This window comes from Alexandromys fortis, unplaced genomic scaffold, assembly GCF_014885135.2.
Source record: "Alexandromys fortis isolate MF-2015 unplaced genomic scaffold, M_Fortis_MF-2015_v1.1 scaffold_45, whole genome shotgun sequence".
NCBI lineage: Eukaryota > Metazoa > Chordata > Mammalia > Rodentia > Cricetidae > Alexandromys > Alexandromys fortis.
The window spans coordinates 9,023,487-9,046,152 of NW_026067926.1; the positions used below are offsets into that span (position 1 = coordinate 9,023,487).

Here is a 22,666-nt window from a genome sequence, read left to right on the forward strand (position 1 = left end):
CCTTGGCGCCTGCCCATCTCCTCCTTTCAATGCTATCTAATTGTCTTTTAAAATCGGATCGGGTTTCTCTGCTGGCCAGAGGCTTCTCTTACTAATTGCCCTCGCTCTGTTTCCTGGCTCCTGCCTGGGGCCAAGATCCCTCTCATCCCTCAAAAGGGTTTTCCAGAACAGGACCCGGCTCCCCGTTTGCCAGGGCCCTCGCCAACCAAAGGCCTACCTCTTTGATTTAATTGTAGTGGGGCGATCTGCTCTCGGTGTTGCGCACTGGTCCCTGCCGCCTGCGTCCTCTGCCACCGTGCCAGTCCCCTCCGGTCCCGGCCGCAGCTTGCAGCCTGGCCTGCGTTGCCCGCCTGCGCCACCGCTTTTTCTATCCTATTAAAGAGCCAAGGCAGTCTCTTTATTTAACCAATGAAATCAACACAAAACCGAAGACTATACCACATCAGTGAGGAGACATAAGATCAACTTACCTCCACAGGAAAAGGGAGATTTGGGGTAGGCAGAGCTTCTCTCTTAAAGGGACAGGCTGTAATTCCGGGTTCTAAAGCATGTACCCCCTGTGTGCGCACGTGTGGGTTGCCTGCCAACTGTGTCATCAGCATCTGACCTGCTCACACAAAGTGATGGGGATGGGTCTTGTATCTTATCTGTTGCTTTCATTGGTTAATAATAAAGAAACTGCCTCGGCCCTCATAGGACAGAAAATTAGGTAGGTGGAGTAAACAGAAGAGAATGCTGGGAAAAAGAAGCTGAATCAGAGAGTCGCCATGATTCTCCCACTCCAGACAGACGCAGGTTAAGATCCTCCCTGGTAAGCCAGCTCATGGGCTACACAGAATATTAGAAATGGGTTAGAACAATATGTAAGAGCTAGCCAATAAGAAGCTGGAACTAGCCGGGCCAGGCAGTGTTTAATAGAATACAGTTTCCGTGTAATTATTTTGGGCATAAGCTAGCCATGCGGGCGGCCGGGTGCCGGGGACGCAGCCCTGCCGCTCCTAATGCAACAGCAAAGCCCTGTAGGCGTTGCCCATCCTCAGCGTCTGACATAGGCACGTCTTTCCCCTCCTGCGCATGTGCTAGGAAGTCTTTAAACACTGGACGTGCCATTTTTACGCTCTCTTTTTCCTTCCACACCGTTTCCTCGGGCCCATTGAGCACAACCCCTCCTAATAAACTCCTGTGTGGGTTCGTTTGTGTCTTGTGTCTTCTTCTCATTTCCGCCGGATATCTTCACAGGGTAGTCAAGTGACAGAGAAGGCCAGCAGACTTATAACATTCCTATCTTTCTCTTACAATAAAAATGCATGGAGTTAGGCATGGCAGGTTAAGGGGGTGAGGGTGTCAAGTTCTTGACTGCTTCCTCCTGATTTGTGAATGTCAGAGTCTTGGGGGACCTGAGAAAACTGGGGTGCAGGTCACATCCTGGGGTAACTAGTTCACTCCTGTAACCTGCTGTAGAGAGACAGATGTGATAAGAGAAGCCTGATATGACTTTACACACCTGATGTAGGGAGATTGAAAATACCTGGGCGTGAGTGAGAAGGAAACAGTAAAACACGGTAAAAAAAAATGTCCGCTTAAAAGAATTACATTTCACCCTTTTGTTTATTATAAAATTTTGGGGGAGTTGAGGATCTTAATGGGTGGGAATGGGACGCAGCAAGGTCTCTCATAACTGCTTCATGCTGACTTTGTGGGCGTCGAGGAGTTTGGGATGTCTGATCACGTCCTGGGGTAGCTGATTAAAACTGTATTTCTGGGCTCTGAGGAACTGGGTCATCTGACAGCTTGAACCTCACAAGATTCTGGAAAGACAAAAATTATGTTTGGGAGAGAAAAAAAATTTAGATCCTAGTGATTAATAGAGGGGAAGTTTAAGATGGGAGATAGAGGGGGGGTTGGGGGTTCCCAAGTGATTGACAGGGGAGAGGTTTAAGGTGGAAGATTAAAAGTGGGAGTTTAGGGGTTCCCGAGACCAGGAATGACAAAGAAAGAATTAAATGATACTTATTCCAGGTGAGTCTGGTCCGTTTAGGTCGGTCAAATTGGCTCCCTGGAGCTTATAAAAAAATGTTTGAAAAGAAATAAATTTTAGACATATTAACAGTGTATGATTATAACAATAGAGTGCATTGTGGCATTACCTCAACATCCAGGAGACACTGCTGTAGTCAGTGACGAGTCTGTCATGTTAAGGTTTGTTTTGTGAGATTTTTTTGGAGTTTGGGGCTAAAGATTTATTACTGTTTATTACCACCTGGGCTTTTGGCAGTCCTTGTACCTCTGGCTCTGTGTTTGATGGTGGTTCCTGTAATAACAGCTGAGTGGTTATTTGGAAATTTAAGCATGACATTGGAGGTATATGGAGAAGTTGTATATAGGAAAAAGAGAAGAAAGGAGAGTATATTGGCACAAGAGAGTTGAATAAGGATGGGACCTTTATTTTTTTTTTTTTTTGAACTGGAGTAAGAGAGGTTGAACTTGGTGTCTTCTGGAACCTAAGGGAACAGGGTCCTGTCTGAGTTACTGTGTATGAGGGGTCATCTTGAGCTGGAGGAGTAAATGGTTTAAGATGTGACAGGTGAATTCAATGAGGAATTCCCTTGAGCTTGGCAGCTGTGGGAGTCAAAAGAATTACTCTGAGGGGACCCTGCCATTTAAGGGAAAGGGGTGAGGGACGTTGGCCTGGGGGAGAAAATAATACCTGATCTCCTATTTTAACCAGTGGTGGGCATGGGTTAGCATATGGTTGAGGTAATGACTGGTCGGTAAAATCCCACAGTAGGGAGCGCAGATGAGTTAGCAGGGGAGTAAGCAGGTGATCAGGAAAGGGAGAAGTTTTAGGTGAGAGGCCGGGTGTTAAAATTGGCTGCCCATACATGAGTTCGAAGGGTAAGATGAAAAGGGGGCTTTTGGGAAGGGCCCTAAGCCTAAGGAGGTCCAGAGGCAAGAGTTTTACACAGTCGAGGTGAAGTTCCTGTGACATTTTAACAAGAACATTTTTTAAGGAACAGTTAGTTCATTCTACCTTCCCTGAAGACTGAGGGTGGTATGGGATATGAAAATGCCAAGGGATGTTAAGAGCCTTAGACAAGTTTTGGGAAATCTGGGAAGTGAACTCAGGGCCATTACCTGACTGAAGAGAGGCTGGAATTCCAAACCAGGAGATGATTTCTCAGAGAACATCAGAGACTGTCTGGGCCCTCTTATTAGTGATGGGAAATGCTTCAACCCACCCAGACATTGTATACACCAAAACCAAGAGATATTTAACTCTTTTGACTGTGGGCATATGAGTAAAATCCAGCTGCCAGTCAGGAAGGGAGCCTCTGGCATGGTGGGTGGGAAAAAGAAAGGTACAGTATTTGGTCTTGGGATCTGACTTTTGACAAATTTGACAAGAGGCAGTGATAGCTTTTAGGAACTTTATGTCCTCAGGGGTGGGTTGGAGGTGAGCCTTAACAAAATGAAGCAGAGCTTTGTTATTAGGATGAAAGAGCTCATGTAGGTAGGACAGAATTTGTTGGGTGTCAGGGCGTGTCTGTGAGAGTGTGGGCTGTACTGTATGAATCCCCTGAGGTGACTGAGGTAGGTTTGGGCTTTGGAATGCTGCTGTTTTAGCTGCTCAGTCAGCCCAATTCTTGCCCTTGGAAATAATGGAACTGTCGGTCTGATGAGACCAACAGTGAATAATTCCTATAGCTTTGGGGAGATGGGAGGCTTTTAACAAGTCCATAATGTAACCTGAGTTAGTTATGGATCCTCCTTTCATTATAAGAAGCCTGCACTCCTTCCAGATAGCCATGTGGGACAGGAGGATATGAAAGGCATATTTGGAGTCTGTGTAAACATTTAAACATTGTCCCTTTGCTAACTGAAAGGCACAGGTAAGAGCTATCAACTCAGCCTGTTGATTAGTGGTATGGGCAGGTAGTGCCCATGCCTCCATATCTCAGTATCGAATACTATGCCATAGCCTGCTCTATGGGTCCCATCACATAAAAAGGAGCTGCCATCTGTATACCAGGTATAAGTGGCCTGAGACAGTTTGCCCTCCTGTATATGTGAGGAGTGGGGCAGTAGATCCTCTAGGATCTCTATGCAGGAGTGAGATGAGGAACCATTAACATTAGGTTGAGGGAGGAGACTTGAGATATTAAGGGGTGGGCAGCACTGGAAAGTAAGTGTGGCATCTTCTACCAGTGCCATCTGGAGGGAAAGAACTCGGGAAAGGGGTAGGGTTTGTAAGCCTTTGTAAGTTAAGAGGTGGAACAGATTATGGTGGGAGAAGACAGTAGTGAGTGACCCAAAGGTTAGTTTTTTTGACTCACGAATAAGAAGCTCAGCAGCCGCTAAGGCACGTATGCAGGGTGCCCAGCCCCAAGTAGTGAGGTCCATCTTCTTTGACAGGTTTGCTACAGGTGTAAAAGAAGGTCCCAGTTGATGTCCTAAGACCCCAAGGGCATATCCCTCCTTCTCTGCTACATAAAGAGAAAAGCCGTGAGTTAAATCTGGAAGATGAAGAGCTGGAGCCTGGTTAAGGGCTTGAAGGAGTCTCTGGAAGGGTTTGGTAACAGGATGGGGAAGGGGCTCATGCAGAGAGCCGAGAGCTGCCTCATATAAGGGGCAGACGAGGAGAGAAAAAGAGGGGATCCAGGAACGCAGGAAGCCAGCCACTCCTAGGAATGATAAAACCTTTTCTTTGATGGAAGGAACTGCAAGAAATTGAATTAGTTTTTTTCTGTCTAGAGTGATAGCCTTTTGGGTTGGGGTTATAGTTAGTCCCAAATAAACAACCTGAGTGGTAGACAGTTGGGCCTCAGAAGGTGAGACTCTATAGCCCCTTTTGGACAGAAAATTTAAAAGGGCGAAGGTATCAGTTTTGCTTATCTCCAATGATAGGTTGCAAAGTAAAATGTCGTCCACATACTGTATGAGCTTAGATTTAGGGAGAAACAGTGAGAGCAGGTCAGAAGCTAAAGCCTGGCCAAACATTTGTGGGCTGTCCTGGAATCCCTGGGGAAGGACAGTCCAGGTGAGCTTTGTGGAAAAATGAGTGTCAGGATCAGTCCAGGTGAAGGCAAAGATGTTTTGAGATTGAGGGCTGCGAGGAAAGGAGAAAAAAAGCATCCTTGAGGTCTAGAACTGAGAAATGGGAGGTTCCTGGAGGAATATTGGCTAGAAGGGTGAGAGGATTAGGGACTACTGGGTGGAGAGGGACCATGCAGAGTTAATGAGCCAGAGGTCTTGAACCAGATAATAAGTTCCATTAGATTTTTTTAACAGCAAGTATAGGGGTGTTAAAGGGAGAAGAGGTGGAGCAAAGTAGCTTTTTCCTTAAAAGGTCAGAAATAATAGGCTTAAGTCCCTTAAGGCTCTGGAAAGAGAGAAGGTACTGAGCCTGGGTAATATACTTAGTAGGGTCCTGTAATTGGATAACAATGGGGGAATGGTGTTTAGCAATGGAGGGGTTTGGAGTGTCCCAGACTTGGGGGTCTACCTGGGAGGCTGTTAGAGGAAAAGATGCATTAGGGTTGGAAAGTTGGGGAGCTAGGAGAAGGAGGAATGGATCTGCTGGTGAGGCTGGGGTAAGGTAAATGGGAGGAGCAAAAGAAATGGAGGCTCCTACCTTTGTTTAAAAATCCCTTCCCATGAGAGGTACTGGACAGGTTGGCAAAACTAAATGAGTGAGATAAATGCCCCTTGTGTTTAACACAATTAAGTGTTAGGGTCTGCTGAGGAAAATAAGGCTGTCCCCGTACCCTGACAATAGGGAAACTAGAAGGAGAGGTAGGGCCCCAGAATTCCCTCAGTACTGAGTGTAGGGGAGACCCAGCCAATCACCTTGCTTGTAGGATGGGGTCCCCTGAGTATATTTTTTACTTATAAAGATTGTGGGCATACTCCCCACCTTCCCTTCTGATGTGGGAGTGTCATATATCAGTCTGTTGATTTCATTGGTTAAGCAATAAAGAAACTGCCCTGATAGATTAAAATATAGGTGGGAGGAGTAAACAGAACAGAATGCTGGGAGGAAGAGGAAGTGAGCTCAGAGAAGCCATGCTCCCCTCTCCCAGGCAGATGCGATAGCTCTGCTCTCTGAGGCAGACGCGAACAATGAAGCTCCGATCCAGGATGGACATAGGCTAGAATCTCCCTGGTAAGCCACCTTGTGGGCTACACAGATTATTAGAAATGGGCTAGTCCAGGTGCGAGAGTTAGCCGGGAAGAGGCTAGATATAATGGGCCAAGCAGTGTTTAAAAGAATACAGTGTCTGTGTAATTATTTCGGGGCATAAGCTAGCAGGCGGCCAGGGTGCTGGGGACACAGCCCTGCCACTCCTATTACAACACCCTTCTGCTTTTCTGTTCTCTGCTGGAACTTCGGTTCTGTGAGTCTTTCCCTAATTAAAGCTGAATATTTTATTATAATTTCCATCTGCCGTTCATTTACGCCACTACATTTTGGCACCCAATGTGGGGCCCAAACCCATGACCCTGAGATTAAGAGTCTCATGCTCTACCGACTGAGATAAACTTTCTTTGCCTTTCCTCATATCTGTGTGTGAGAGGAGGGGTAAAGGTGGGTGCCAGCGCAGGGCGGCTGCCGCGGCCAAGCACCAGAGAGAAAGAGGAATTTATCAGGGCTATTGGAGACCGAGCAGGTGGGGAGGTGAGAGAGAGAACTGCAGAGCAAGCGGCTGGAGGTGGTGAGGCAGCTGAAGGAGCTGCAGAGGCAGGGGTAGAAGCTGAGGGAACAGGGGTAGTTTCCCGAGGTCGAAAAGGTGGAGGTTCATTAGCTGGGTCGAGAGCAGAGGTAGGGGGTTCTTCAGGAGCAGATGGCATAGCTAGAAACATGTGCACAGATGAACAGTGTGCAAAGACAGAGGGATTAGCCTTAGAGCTTAAGTAGAAAAAAGCCTGGATATAGGAGATATCCTTCCATCTGCCTATGTGGGCAATAGTTGGACAACTCCCACAGAATGTTGGGGTTAAAGGTGCCATTAGACGGCCATTTTAAATTTCCCTCTAAGGTGTACTGGAGCCATTTTTTTGAACAAAGACGGAAAAGTGTGGAGGTCTGTAAGTAAGGCATTAAGGCCTGAAGCTTTAGGGCCTCTAAAAGGCGTCCTAGTGGGGAGGCTGGATTGATAGGCTTGGAAGGCTTGCTTCCCATGGTCAAGGCCATGAAAACCCATAAAACAGCAGCACCTCAAGGCCTATAATAGGAACGTCTTTCCGTATAGGTGTGGTGAAAATCTGCATGAACACCCAGGAATTGTGGATGAGCGTCCTCTGACCACAAGTGGGGTGTTATGGCCCAGCTGGATCTGGTTGGGTGACTCAGAAACCAGAGAGGACTAGGGTCACTCTGAGCAGCATTTATGATGAGGGAAGAAAAAGGAAAAGAGAAGAAATGGGGAAAGAAAGATGAAGACCTGAAGGACCCTGGGTCTTCATTCATGGGTGGGTTGGCCGGGCTGTCCCAAACATGAGCTTAACTAAGGGAAGCAAGCCAAAGTTGAATGCCAACAAAGGGAACAACCGAGGCCTTGCTGACAGTGGTTGGGAGCGGTCCCCCCATCTCTAGGAATACCAGAGGGTTGCCAGGAGCTCAATGGTCAATTCCTTGGGTTCAAAGAAATGGTTAAGCTGGCCAGAATGGGAACACTCACCATTAGAAGCCAGTATTGTTCGGAGGGGCCACGCTCAAGCAGATGGAATACGTGGGTAGATTTTGAGAAAATCCCTGGTTGTGATTCCAGTCCCAGGAGTCCGGGGCAAGTCCCAGCCCCAGGACAGGGGCCTGGGGTTGGAAATTCTGGCCCCGGGATAGGGGCCTGGGGCGGGTGAATCTCTTGAGTCTCGGCACCAGATAAAAATATCCGGCAGAAATGAGAAGAGGACACGAGACACAAACCAACCCACTTAGAAGTTTATTAAGATGGGTTGTGCTCAACGGCCCGAGGAAACGGTGTGGAAGGAAAGAGAGAGTGTAAAAATGGCACATACAGCTTTTAAAGGCTTCCTAGCTCATGTGCACGAGGGGAAAGACATGCCTACGTCAGACGCTGATGACTGGTGATGCTACGTCTTGCACCTGTGTACAGGGCTTTGCGTGAGCAGGTCAGACGCTGATGATGCAGATGGCAGGCAACCCACGCATGCGCACACAGGGGGTACGTGCGCCTGCTTTAGAACCCGGAAGTGCAGCCTTACAGGTGGCTAAAAGAATTACACATGGAACATGCAACAAACCCACTTAGGAGTTTATTAGAGGGGGCATGTAAAGGCCTGAGGAATCAGTGTGCAGAGAGAGAGAAAGATGGCACATGCAGCTTTTTAAAAGCTCCCTAGTGCATGGGCACAGGGGGTTGGTGTGACTACATCATACACAGATGACGCAGATGATGGACTCATGCATGCACACAAGGGCTTAGCTGAGTCACAGTGGATATAACCATGCATACGCACACATGGGTCACGTGGGGCCTTTAACATTCAGGCATTTTTGCCTGAGGGCTTTGTTTGCACGTTCATGGCTCTAGAATCTGGAAGTGAAGCCTTATTTGTGACTGAATAATTAGAGATTAGTAAAAAGAAGCTTGGACTTCAGACAGAACTTGAACCACGTTTATTCATGGCAAATGGCCACAGGAAGATGTGATTGTTGTCTGGGCAGCAGCATCAGGAAGGAACGTCACACCATATAACAGAATTCACACGGGTAGTTTATTAGAGGAGGGGGAGGCAGAGGCTGGCCTCTGGAGTTCGGAGCCAGCCGTGAAAGAAAATGGAGCGACCTGTTTTTTATAAGGAGGTATAACTCATGAGCTCCTACATGGGTTTGTTGAGCTCTTTGGTTACTTCTCATGGCCACAGAGAAACAACACCCACGTTTTCTTTTTTCAAATGACAGAATTAATAAAATCCTCATGCTTTTACATCAGCTGTGATGTGAGAGATGGTCTCTTGGGACAACTCCTCCTCCTCCTCCTCCTCGGTGATTGGACACTAGGGTTCCCTAACCGGGAAAATGAGTCCCTCCCAGACCCACTCTAGATCCAGTTGGAGGTATGAATGAGCTCATTTTTACATCTATCTGTTTGTGTATTGTGTTTCTGTTTCTGTGTAATTGTGTGAATCAGTAATTTGAAAATTGTACCTGCACAGGGTCTGTATTGAAACAGGACCAAGAGAGGGGGCAGAAATGTCCCAGACCTCTGTCCCTGAGCTCTAAAAGACGTTTCACAAACATTTGTGGGAGGGAGGGGTGACCAGGTCGCTCGCCCTAGTCCCCTGGGGAGGCGTGATCCTCCATATGTATTTTCAGATCTGCTTCTGTGTGGCTTCTGATTTTGAGTCTATGTCTGTCTTTTTGTTCTTGTGTGTTTTCAGTTCTGCACCAGAGTGGTGGTAAAAGCACCAGCTTCTAGATTTGAGTTTGTGTCTGTCTCTTTGTATTTTTGTTCTTGTGTATCAGTTTTTCTTTGATAAAATGGGACAACAATTAACTACCCCTTTGACCCTGACTTTAGATCATGGGAAGGAGGTTAAAGATCGAGCTCATAATCAATCTGTGGAAATCCGAAAGAAACACAGGCAGACATTCTGTTCCTCAGAATGGCCCACTTTTGAGGTGGGCTGGCCACAGGACAGGACTATCTTACAGGTCAAGGAAAAAAATCTTCCAAACCAGCCCTCATGGCCACCCAGACCAGGTTCCCCACATTGTTACCTGGGAGAGCTTATCCACAGCCCCCCCCCACCATGGGTCAAGCCATTTGTGTCACACCTGTAGGAACTCAGAACCCTGGTAACAGCCACAAGGCCATCATCAGCTCCTCTGATTCAGGAAGCAGAGATGGCAGCAAGGGCAGCCTCCTCCAAGCCTTTTGTCTTCTCCTTCCTGTACAGAAACAAACAAAGCCCAGAATCCAGGCACCTCTGGTTCTTCCTGATACCCAGCCAAGCTCCTCTGGCATGGCAGACTTCTCCCTCCCCTGTCCCCACATAGACAATGAGTGCTGAAGTTTTCAGGGCTAGGGGCCGACCAGCAGGCTTCTCAGGAATGGGTGTGGAGGAAGGAGTACAAGGGGAGGGACCTCCCAAACATTCCCCTTTTTCTCAGACCCTCAGGCTATAACTGGACTCATACTATCTGTTCTGACTACCCACCAGCCCACTTGGAATCTCAATACGGCAGCAGGTAGGGGGTGGCTGACAGTCAAAGGCCGCTGGTCTCTCTATCTTAGAGGGTTGGTTGTAAGGCATCCCACTCATTTGGCCAAGGTAAGAGAGGTTCTTCAGGGGCCAGTTAAACCAACAGTTGTGTTTCTTAAGATTTACAGGCGTTTTACTCCCTTTGACCCAACCTCTGATTGGGAGGCAGCAGGAGCTATGGCCTTCATAGAGCAGTCAGCATCAGAGATAAGGAGAAAGTTACAGTGGTTAGATTTAAATGGAGGGACTGAGTAAGTGTTTCAGAAGCAGGAGGTAGAGAAAGTGAAAGAAAGAGAGGAAAGCAGGAAGCAAAAGAAAGAGGACCGCAGGGATCGTAAGCAAGAAAGAAATTTGTAAAGATTTTTGGCCACAGTGGTAGGAGAAAAAGAATCAGACAGATAAGGAGGCAACAGAAGACAGCAGCTGCAGAGACTGCGTGCCTCAGACCGAGCAGCCCCTGACCTGGCCGAATGCAAACTTGTGCGGCCACTGCCTGGGCCCAGTGACGAAAGAAGACAAACAGTGAGGAGGAGAGGCCTTGCCGCTGCTGAAAGAGACTCTTCCTAAAGCAGCTGCTGAGAAGAAGAGGGGTGAAGAACTGCACCGAGCACAGCCTGCTACTGCCCACCGGAGAGGCCTATACAGCGGCCACAGTGACCATGCTGGAGCACAGCAGCCTGACACCCTCTTTGCTTACACTGTACACCCAGGCTGGGTTTACGAGAATAAGGGGAGGGGTTCCCCCTCGCTGTGTCTAAAACATTTGACTGTGGACACAAGGGCTGAGCACTCTATGCTGAAACAACCATTATTAGTACGAACTGTAGCTCTGGGAAAAGGACCAGTGACTCTGAGTGTCCCATGCCTTCATTAGAAAAAGACTGACAAAGTCAAAGGCCCAGATTAGGTTTAGGTGATCAAAAAAAGCCTTTTTGTTTTCACCTTTGCTTTACAGAAGCTTTTCAGTTTCAGGAGGTCCCATTTATTAATTGTTACAGTATCTATGCTGCTGGGGTTATATTTAGGAAGTGTACTTCCCACTTTCTCTTCTATGAGGTTCAGTGTGGCTGACTTTATGTTGAGGTCTTTGATCCATTTGGACTTGAGTTTTGTGCATGGTGATAGATATGGGTCTATTTTCATTCTTCTACATGTTGATATCCAGTTATGCCAGCACCACTTGTTAAATATGTTTTCTTTTTTCCATTTGATATTTTTTGCTTCCTTGTCAAAGATCAGGTGTGGATTGATATCCTGGTCTTCTATTCTGTTCCATTGGTCCTCCTGTCTGTTCTTATGCCAATACCATGCTGTTTTCAGTACTGTAGCTCTGTAGAAGAGTTTGAAGTCAGGGATTGTGATGCCTCCAGAAGTTCTTTTATTGTACAGGATTGTTTTGGCTATCCTGGTTTTTTGCTTTTCCATATGAAGTTGAATGCTATGCTTTCGAGGTCTTTGAAGAATTTTGCTGGGATTTTGCTGGTCATTGCATTGAATCTGTTGATTGCTTTTAGTAAGATTGCCACTTTTACTATGTTAATTCTGCCTACCCAAGAGCATGGGATATCTTTCCACTTTGTGGTGTCTTCTTCAATTTCTTTCTTCAAAGATTTAAAGTTCTTGTCATACAAGTTTTCCACTTGTTTGGTTAGAGTTACTCAGATATTTTATGCTATTTGTGGCTATTGTGATGGATGTTGATTCTCTGATTTCTTCTCAAGCCCTTTTATCATCTGTGTACAGGAGGGCTACTGATTTTTTTGAGTTAATCTTGTATCCTGCTACATTGCTGAAAGTGTTTATGAGTTGTAGAAGTTCCTTGGTAGAATTTTTGGGATTGGTTATGTAAACTATCATATCATCAGCAAACAGGGAGAGTTTCACTTCTTTTCCAATTTTTATTCCCTTGATCTCCTTTTGATATCTTATTGTTCTAACTAGGACCTCAAGAACTATATTGAATAGATATGGAGAGAGTGGACAACCTTGTCTTGTTCCTAATTTCAGTGGAATCTCTGAGTTTCTCTCCATTTAGTTTGATGTTGGCTGTTGGCTTGTTGTATATTAATTAATTATGTTTAGGTATGTTCCTTGTATCCCTGCTCTCTCCAAGACTTTTATCATGAAGGGATGTTATATTTTGTCAAAAGCTTTTTTGGCATCAAATGAGATGATCATGTGGTTTTGATTTTTCAGCCTGTTTATATGGTGGATTACGCTGACAGATTTTTGTATGTTGAACTATTCCTGCATCTCTGGGATGAAGCCAACTTGATTATGGTGGATGGTGGTTCTGATGTGTTCTTGGATTCGATTTGCTAGTATTTTATTTAGTATTATTGCATCATGTTCATGAGTGAGATTGGTCTGTAATTCTCTTTCTTAGTATTGCCTTTCTGTGGTTTGGGTATCAGGGTAATTGTAGCCTCATAAAAAGAGTTTGGCAATGTTCTTTCTGTTTCTATTGTGTGGAATAATTTGAGGACTTTTGGTATTAGTTATTCTTTGAAAGTTTTGTAGAATTCTGAGCTGAAACCATCTGATCCGGGGCTTTTTTTAGTTGGGAGACTTTTGATGACTGTTTCTTTTTCTTCAACAGTTATAGGTATGTTTAATTTGCTTATCTGGTCTTGATTTAATTTTGATAAGTGATATTTATCCAAAAAGTTGTCCATTTCTTTTAAGTTTTCCAATTTTGTGGAGTACAGGTTTTCAAAATATGGCCTGATGATTCTCTGTATTTCCTCCATGTCTGTTGTTATGTCCCGTTTCATTTCTCATTTTGTTAATTTGGATATTCTCTCTGCCTTTTGGTTAGTTTGGATAAAGTTTTGTCTATTTTGTTGATTTTTCTCGAAGAATCAACTCTTTGTCTCATTGATTCTTTGTATTGTTTTGTTTCTATTTTGTTGATTTCAGTTCTCAATTTGATTATTTCCTGTCACGTAGTTCTTTTAGGTGAGTTTGCTTCTTTTTGTTCTAAAGTTTTCAAATGTTCTGTTAATTCACTATATTGTATTCTGCTGCTCATGCTTGTGTTTGTGGTTCCTGCTCTTTTTCTCGTGATTTCTGTTTCTATAATTCCTTCAGCTTATGTTTTCTTTTTTATTGTTTCTATTTTAGTTTTCAAGTCCTGAGTAGTTTCTTTCATATATTTGATTTCTTTTTCTTGGTTTTCTTTAAGTGATTTGCTGAAATCTTCCAATTTTTTGTTTGTCTTTTCCTCAATTTCTTTAAGGGAATTTCTTATTTCATCTTAAAGAATTTCTAACATTCTCTTGAAGTTATTTCTAGTTCATTTTCTTCTGGTTCATCCATATTTGGTTGTTCAGGTGTTGCTGTTGTAGGGTCTTTAGGTTTTACTGGTGCTGTGTTGCTCTTTGTGGTGTAGCATGTGATCTTACCTTTTATACTCACCTTTTACTCTAATAGGTGTGGTTGGAGCTGTCTGAGATTCTGTTGGATAATCTTCTATGTGCAGTGAATCCAAAGCTCAGATGGTTGTTCCTCGTGATACAGTCAGTGTCACGGTTCTAGTTTCCCATTGGTTACTCTGGGTTCCTGGCGATAGCTCAGCGCACCTGTGCCTTGCTCTGCTCACTTGTAGTTTGCTGTCTCAGGCCTACTTTGGCCTACCTAGGTTGTGGTTTTGCCCTGTTTCTATAAATCCTGGTCTGGATCCCCTCCTGCAGAAGTCTCTGGCTTGAAGTTGAACCTGTTCTGGTGGAGATCACTGACTCTGGATCCGGTCACTGGCTCAATCCTGATCCGCCAGTGTCCTGGGACTGGGTTGGCTCCCAGGACTGGATTTGCTCCTGGCTTCTGCTCCAGGTGGAGTTTATTTCCTTAGGCCCTTTCTGTAATAGGTAGCTTGTTCAGAGCCACCCTTGTGGAATTTGTTGCCCCAGGTGGAGTTCCTTGCCTAGAGGTAAATGTGGCCTAGGATACCGACTTTGACCTGTATCTGTAAATCCTGGTCTGGATTCCCTCCTGCAGAAGTCCCTGGTTGGAGTTGGACTTGGAAAGGTTTCTGGCTTCAGTCTACTGCCTTGGAGGTCCCAGGCTCGGGTGTGCCTGGACCCACGGAGGACCTGCTTACTCCCTCAGAGGTCCCAGACTCATGCTCAGACCCACAGAGGTTCCAGGTTCTTGCCTATTCCCTTTGAAGTCCCAGACTAATGGCCAGACCTACAGAGGTTCTGGCTCAGGCCTACTCCCTCTGAGGACACAGACTCACACCTGGCCCCACCAAGATGTCTGGTTACTGCCTATTCCCTCAGAGGTCCCAGGTTCACTCATACCCAGACTGGCAGAAGTCCTGTCTCAGGGCTAGTTCCTGGGAGGTCCTACACTCACACCCTGACCCACAGGGGTCCTGTCTTAGATCTACTCCCTTAAAGGTCCTAGATTCATATCCAGACCCTCAGTGGTCTCTGGCTCTGGCTCACTTGCTCAGTGGTTACTCCCCTGTACCTGTTCTGGTGGATATGGCTGACTCTGGATCTGGTCGCTGGATTTGCTCCTCTGCACACACCTTTAATCCCAATAGCCACACTAGTTTGCCATAGAAACCAGGTGGTAGAGGTGTACACCTTTAATCCCAGAACTAGAGAGGATTATAAAACAGGAGGAGACGGTTCTCACTCTCAGTCTCATTCTGAGGTTTCCTGGAGGGAGGATCACCATTTATGGACTGAGGTCAATGTAAGAGCCAGTGGCCATTTTGTTGACAGAGACTGCTCGTTCATTTCCCCGGCTGCCCAGACCCAAATAATAACACAGAAACTATATTAATTACAACACTGGCCAATAACTTTTCCATATTTCTAGCTAACTCTTACATCTTGAATTAACCCATTTCTATTAATTTATGTATCACTATAATGCTCATGGTTTACCAGTAAGGCTCTCCAGCATCTGTCTCCTTTGGCAGTTACATGGCTTCTCCTTGACTCTGCCTTCTTTTCTCTTCTATCTCTGCTTGTAATTCCCACCTTGCTCTATTCTGCCCTGCCATCGGCCCAAACAGTTTATTGATTATTCATTAATCAACAAAAGCACCACATATACAAAAGGACTTCCCATACTATTTCCCCTTTTCTTTACAAACAAAAAGGAAAGTTTTTAACTTTAACATAGTAAAATTACATATACAAAACAGTTATCAAGCAAGAATTATAGTTATAATATTTAGTCCATTTACATTTGACAAATTAAGGAAAATACTCTATCATCTATCCTATCTTTGTGGGTCTTAAGTTTTATGTCCAATTTATCTTTTATCATAACTAAGGAAAACTATATAACTATTTGTCTTCAACTTTTCAAAGACCCCAGAAGGATATTACCTAAGTAAACAAGAAGTGCACTGTAAGCAACTTCCCAAAACTCTAGAATTGACAGTGATTTTCTAGTCTTCAGATTGAACCCCAATATCTGTCTCTGAGTTTTTATTAATCGTGCTTCACTCCAGAGGCAATAAACTAGGACACCAATATGGCCTCTAGAGGCAACATGAGTTATGGAGACAAACATAGCATCCAGTGGCAACAAGCTACGGACACCAATGAGGCCCCCAGTGACAGCATGGCCCACAGACCAATGTTTTTCATGTAGGCACTTAATGCTATGGACTTGTATTTTAGAACCACCTTCATTACATCCCATAAATGTGGGTATATTGGGTTTCATTTTTACTCAATTCTAGAAAGCTTTCAATATATTTCTTAATTTTTGTCTTGACCCATTCTTTATTCAGTAGTGAGTTGTTCTGTTTCCGTGAGTTTGAAAGCTTTCTGTTGTTGTTGATATTCAACTTTAATTTGTGTTGATCAGATAGGATGCAGAGTATTATCTCAATTTTCTTATACCTGTTGATATTTACTTTGTGTCCAAGTATGTATTCCATTTTGAAGAAAGTTCCATGAGCTGCTGAGAAGAAAGTATATTCTTTTATGTCTGGGTAAAGTGTTCTATAAATATGTGAAGTCCGTTTAGTTTATGATGTCAGCTCTAGGATTCCTCTGTTTTGTTTTTGTCTGGATGACTTGACTATTGGCAAGAGTGAGGTATTGAAGTTACATGCTATGAGTATATTAGAATCAATATGTTAGTTAAGCTGTAGTCATGTTTCTTTTATAAACCTGGGTAGCCTTATGTTTGGTGCATAATGTTAACAATTGTAACACCTTCTTGGTATATTTGTCTTTGATGAGTATGCAGTGTCCTTTCCTATCTCTTCTGGTTAGTTTTGGTTTGAAGTTTATTTTGCCAGATAGTAAAACTAGTACACCAACTTGCTTTTTGGGTTCATTCACTTGGAATATCTTTTCCCATACTTTTACCCTGAGGTAATGTCTATCTTTGATATTAAGGTGTGTGTCTTGGATACGTAGAATGAAACCTGTTTTCACATTTTGTCTTTTTATTGGAGAATTGAGACTGTTAATGTTGAGAGTTAATAATGAGTAGTGTTCGTTGATTCCTGTTATTTTTTTTGGTGGTGATGGTGTGTCCCTACACATAATACCTTTGATTTGCTGGTCTGGGATTATTTATTCCCTATGTTTTTTTTGGGTTTTTTTTTTTTTTTGGTTTTTCGAGACAGGGTTTCTCTGTGGTTTTGGAGCCTGTCCTGGAACTAGCTCTTGTAGACCAGGCTGGTCTCGAACTCACAGAGATCTGCCTGCCTCTGCCTCCCAAGTGCTGGGATTAAAGGCGTGCACCACCATCGCCCGGCCATGATTGAAAGTTTTGAGTCTAGTAGTCTGGATTGGCATCTGTGGTCTCTTAGAGTCCATAGAATATCTGTCCAGGACCTTCTGGCTTTTAGAGTATCCCTTGTAAAGTCAGGTATTATTCTAATAGGTCTGCCTTTATATGTTATTTGTTCCTTTTCTCTTGTTGCTTTTTAATATTCTTTCTTTGTTATGTACATTTAGTGTTTCAGATATTATGGGTCATGGAGAATTTCTTTTCCAGTACAGTCTAACTGGTGTTCTGTATGCTTCTAGTACCTTGTTAGAACCTTCTTCTTTAGTTTAAAGAAATTTTCTTCTATGTTCTTGCTGAAAATAATTTCTGTTCCTTTGGCCTGGGTTTCTTTTCCTTCCTCTATTCCTATTTTTTGCAGATTTAGTTTTTGCATAGTGTCCCAGATTTCCTAGATGTTTTGTGCCTGAATTTTTTTTTTTAGTTTTAACATTTTCCTTGACTGGGGTATGCACTTCTTCTATCTTCTCTTCAATGGCCGAGTTTCTCTCTTCTGTCTTTTGTATTCTCCTAGTGAGGCTTGCCTCTCAAGTTTCTAAATTCTTTTTGTTGGTGGTGGTGGTGGTGGTTTTTTGAGACAGGATCTCTCTGTAGTTTTGAAGCCTGTCCTAGAACAAGCCCTTGTAGACCAGGTTGGCCTCGAACTCACAGAGATCTGCCTACCTCTGCCTCCTGAGTGCTGGAATTAAAGGTGTGTGCTACCACCACCCAGCTCAAGTCCCAAAAATTTTCACTTTCAGTTTTCCCTCAGTTTGGATTTTTCTTATTTCCATTTTCAGGTCTTAAACTATTTTACTCATTTCATTCCACTGTTTGCATTTTTATAGATTTAATAATTATTCATTTCCTCTTTAAAGACCACTAACATATTCATAATTGCTATTTTGAAGTTCTTGTCTTGTGCTTCAGCTATATTGCATTTCTTAGGGCCTACTGTAGCAGAGTTTCTGGCCTCTAGTGGAGACATATTGTCTTAGCTGTTATTGTGTTTTTATGCTGACAGCTAAACACCTGGATTCATAGTTGTATGGATGTCCAGGAGTAGTGTTACCACCAAAGGCTAAGTGGACATCAATAGTCTGAGTTGCCTTCTGAAGTCATGTTGCTGTCCATGGACCAGGGTGTTGCCAAGGGTCACAATGGTGTCCATGATCCATGCTGTGGCCAAGGGCTATGTTGATGTCCATGGCTCATGTTTCTACCAAAGGCCACAGGGATGTTCATGATCTGTGTTGCCACCTGAATCCATGTTGATTTCTGTGGTTTGTGCTGTAACTGAAAACTTTATGATGTCCATGCCCGGTGCTCCCACTAGGAGTCATGTTGATATCTGTAGCCCATGTTACCACTGAAGGCCATGTTGATGTATGTGGCTAGTGTTGCCACCTGAGGCCATGTGGATGTCCATGGCTGGTGTTACCACCAAAGCCTCATGGTCTGTGATGTCACCTGAACCCATGCTGATGTCCATGAGCCATGCTGCTGCCAGGGGCCATGTTTGTGTCCATGGCCCATGTTACCACTGAAGGCTATGGGGATGTCCACGTGGAAGTCCATAATCCATGCTGCTGCTGACTACAAAGAGCAAGGAAGTTTCTTTTGCATTAGGATCTTTTGCAGACTCATAGTTAAGAATGAAAGACACAGAAGGCTTCTGTGATAACTACTCCACCCCACACCCCAACAAAAGAAACAATCCAGACAGGAAGTCATTAGAGAGAACTATTAAAAATCATGATAGGAATGCTAAAGCATCATAGCTCTTCACAGCTGATGGATTCTGATGGGGGTTGGAGTGGGGAAGAACTCAGTTTTCTTTAAGAGGCTGGCTACTGGGAGTTTGACCATGCTCCAGTGAGTATATAGGAAACACAAATTAGACTTAGTATTTTCTTCTTTTTCTCCTTCTTCTTCTTCTTCTTCTTCTTCTTCTTCTTCTTCTTCTTCTTCTTCTTCTTCTTCTCCTTCTCCTTCTCCTTCTCCTTCTCCTTCTCCTTCTCCTTCTCCTTCTCCTTCTCCTTCTCCTTCTTCTTCTTCTTCTTCTTCTCATCTTCTTTTTATTTTTGGGAAAGTCACAAGGTAGGTACAGAAGACATGGGAAGACTGGGGAGTGAATGTAATTGGGGTGTACTGTGTGAAGTTTCAAAATAATCAATAAAAGTATTGTTAGAAAAATTAAAAAATAAAATGTTTAAAGTCTCTCAAAAACCATCTGGCTATTAAATTATTATGTAACAGTTATAAATATCAGACTGAGGTAACTGATCTGAATGTTTCTAGTCCCTCTCTTTAACTATACTGGGATATCACCCAGTATTCCTACTTGTCATTGGTGTGTGTCCCTCTCATCTGAATGGCCCATACAGCTTAGGGATTTGGGGTCTGGGAAGGATTGGATGTACAGTTTTTTAAGACATCATCAATACATTCTCACTTGGGTTCTCTGGTTTCTAATCACTCACAGGTTACCCTGTTGGATAGACGTTTTCCAGTATGCTGTCAGAATCTGGTGCCCTGCTTTCAGAATGGAATTCCCCCCTTGGAAGACGTGACCTATAGTTCTAAAGAGCTCCATGTCTCTGAGCAGAAAACGGAAGCGCTGGATGACTTGTCTTGCAGGCATCCACCTGGTCTGAATAAAGGTAACATTCCACAATTGCCTTGTTGCACATATCCTGCTATAATGTCTCCAGAGGAAAGGTTCAGCCAGACATTTGGCTGTTATCCACAGCCCTGGACAATGTGACCATCTATGGGACTTCTGGAAAAGTCCCAACTATGGCATGGACTTCCTTTCAGTTTTGGACTCACTGTCTATGTTAACCCTTGTTTTTTTGTTTTTTGTTTTTTGTTTTGTTTTGGTTTTGGTTTTTCGAGACAGGGTTTCTCTGTGGTTTTGGAGCCTGTCCTGAATGTTAACCCTTGTTAAATGGTACTGGCTGGCAGTTCTCTATTCACAAAAGTGGGGGTGGTGAATCTATTAATGAATATGAAAAGGCTTAGAAACTATCATTATTAATAAAGATAAAAATAGATAATCAGATTTGCACAACAAAAACCAAATCAATTGCTTGCTATAGATTATAAGCCAAGGCTAGAGCTCTAGCCAGCCTCTTATTTAGCTTGATTAATTCATATAAACAAGGATTGGGACTTCCTGTTTCCCTTGAGTTCCTGGGTGAAAGTATGCAGCCCCACTGATGCTCCTAGCATTAGGAGGGTGCCTCATGCTTTGTGTGTCAATATGTGATCTTGCTGATATATCTGCAAACCGTATGGTTCTGTGTCAGAGTGAGATGAGCACCCATGGTGGAAAACCTGTAACCCCGGGCCAATGAGCGCTTCCTAGAACAGTGGTTCTCAACCTGTGGGCTCCAACCCCTCTGGGGTCAAATGATCCTTTTACAGGGGTCACATATCAGATACCTGAATATCAGACATTTACAGCATGATTCATAACAGCAGCAAAATTTTACAATAATGAAGCAGCAATAAAATAATCTTATGGTTGGTAGGTTACACCGTAAGAAACTGTATTAAGAGGTCACAGCATTAGGAAGGTTGAGAACCACTTTTCTAGGATGAGCAGGGCAGTTTTGAGTTCCTTTGTATTCAAACTCACTGCGGCATCAGTATTTGTAAATATACCCTAGCTATTTCTTGCTGAAAATTCAATCCTGTATGATCCCCTAAAGTTAGATTTCACGAGCTACATCTCAGTATCATGTTATATTCAATGAAGTTTAACAGCGTAAATGAATGCAAACAGATTGTAAAACATATACACAGCTTTAATGTGGAAATAAGATTTACAGTATCACAGTTCCCACGGAGAACAGGAGCCCTTCCCCCCCCACAGATTTATAGGTAAACATTCGCCCGAGGCGGACACGCCCCCTAAGGCTGGGCTTAACCCTACAATGAAGCTTTTCAATTATCTTGGTGATGAGGATAGAGGACAATAGGTAGAACTATAAAGGTTGGTGGGACATTGACACCTGAACGTGAATGCCTAAAAAAACAGCCAAGAGTGTTGCTGGGGATGGTTTACTATGGTTGGACCATGGAATTTCCTATTCAGTGTAGGAATTAAGCTATAGACTCTGGATGATGGAGTAGCCTCACAGCCCTGGCACACTGAGCTGCAGAAGGACATCACTGCCTCTAAGGAGTGGGACTAATGACTGTGGTCATCATCTTTTGGGGGGTGGGCAGCGAGTTGAGAACAGATTTTCTGTAGCTTTAGAGCCTGTCCTGCAACTAGCTCTTATAGGCAAGGCTGGCCTCAAACTCACAGAGATCTGCCTGCTTTTGCCTTCCAAGTGCTGGGATTAAAGGCGTGTGCCACCACAGGCTAGCAGTCCGTCATCTTTTACCATTTAAAATGGGACCTTATAAAAAGAAAAGCCTGTCATGCTGTCCATATTTATGAATGCTTTGGGACTGAAGTGTGAGTTCTATGAATTCTAGAGGTCACAGCTTCTCCAGATTGTTAAATTGTCATAAAGATCCTTAAAAACTTTTACAGTCCTAAAAAGCATGTTTCAAAAAATGTTGGGGAGCCAGGTGTTGGTGGTACATGCTTTAATCCCAGCACTCGAAAGGCAGAGGCAGGTGGATCTCTGTGAGTTCGAGGCCAGCCTGGTCTACAGAGTGAGTTCCAAAACAGCCAAAGTTACAGGGAGAAACACCCCACCCATCCAAAGGAAGAGTTGAGGATATAGCTAGGTGGTAGAATAGAGAACTTGCATAGTCTGTGTCATATCCTAGGCTTAATTCCAAGACGAGGAAAACAAGTTACAAGCAAAACACGCTACAGAAAGGGTAACCAGGAAAATGAGCAGGGAGGCAGAAGTACAGTCATGAAGATGATGCCCAAGCTGGTCCAAGGCACGCCTCATCAGCAGGTGCAGGACTATTATCAGTTAAGACCTTCACTAATGACAGTGCCGTCAAACACCGCCATTAAAACCTGTAAACATCTGTCATTGTGAAGGGTTATTGTTTTTCTATATTGCCCAATAAGCAATATTTGAAAGGCTCTAAACGTTTTAATTTAAATTTTTATTGGTTTTCTGTTGCTCTCTCAATAAATGGGCTGACAGTGCGGAAGGCTTAAGCTCACATTTCTCAGATTGGCATCATAAGCAATTGCTGCGGCTTGTTCTGACTCAGTTCTATGACTCTTTGAGAAGTGGTTATGAATTCATCGCTAATTACTTAATTAGGAAATAAGCTTTAAAGTAAGTAGAAAAGATGAACATGGAGGATTCCTATAAGCTCCGCACTAGAGAGTCAGAAGCAGGGGAATCACCAACAGCTCAAGGCCAGTCTGGACTACATGGCAAATTCCAAGGACCCTATCTCAAAAAAAAGAAAGACCTGCTTGGCTTCAAATGCCACACTTCCAAGTTGTTGTTCCATCATGTCGCCCTCAGAAATTAAATACAAACTGTCCTTTTCAGTACACTTTAGACTTCAGTCTCAACAAGTACTAACAAGTTTGAAAAATACTGATCTTGTGGTTGGTGTGGAGGTATATGCCTACTGAGTGCTCCAGCAGAGGGATAAGCGGGTTGCAAGATCAAGGTCGGCCTGAGCTATGAGGCTTTGCCTCACAAGTCTGTAAGAATTCCATTGAGGCAGTTCATTTGAGGGAAGACTTCTT

At 43.9% G+C, this 22,666-nt stretch overlaps 1 protein-coding gene and 1 long non-coding RNA gene across 10 annotated transcripts in view; one reads left to right on the plus strand and one right to left on the minus strand.

Moving 5' to 3' along the window:
• LOC126502348 (natural cytotoxicity triggering receptor 3 ligand 1-like) overlaps positions 1 to 981 on the minus strand; it is a 70,522-nt gene extending 69,541 nt beyond the window's left edge. For 4 of the 9 annotated variants that reach the window (XM_050143263.1, XM_050143264.1, XM_050143260.1 and 1 more), the window contains exons 1-2: positions 471 to 980; positions 218 to 372 (exon numbers count right to left, since the gene is read on the minus strand). The gene's annotated coding sequence lies outside the window, so the exon portion shown is untranslated. Of the gene's footprint in view, positions 1 to 217; positions 373 to 470 lie in introns of all 9 variants that reach the window. The other 5 variants (XM_050143266.1, XM_050143268.1, XM_050143267.1 and 2 more) reach the window with 3 other exon arrangements.
• Positions 1 to 22,666, plus strand: part of LOC126502352 (uncharacterized) — a 36,318-nt gene that overhangs the window by 9,218 nt on the left and 4,434 nt on the right. The window contains exon 2 of the long non-coding RNA XR_007591908.1: positions 19,463 to 19,640. This is a non-coding gene — a long non-coding RNA (uncharacterized lncRNA). The remainder of the gene's footprint in view (positions 1 to 19,462; positions 19,641 to 22,666) is intronic.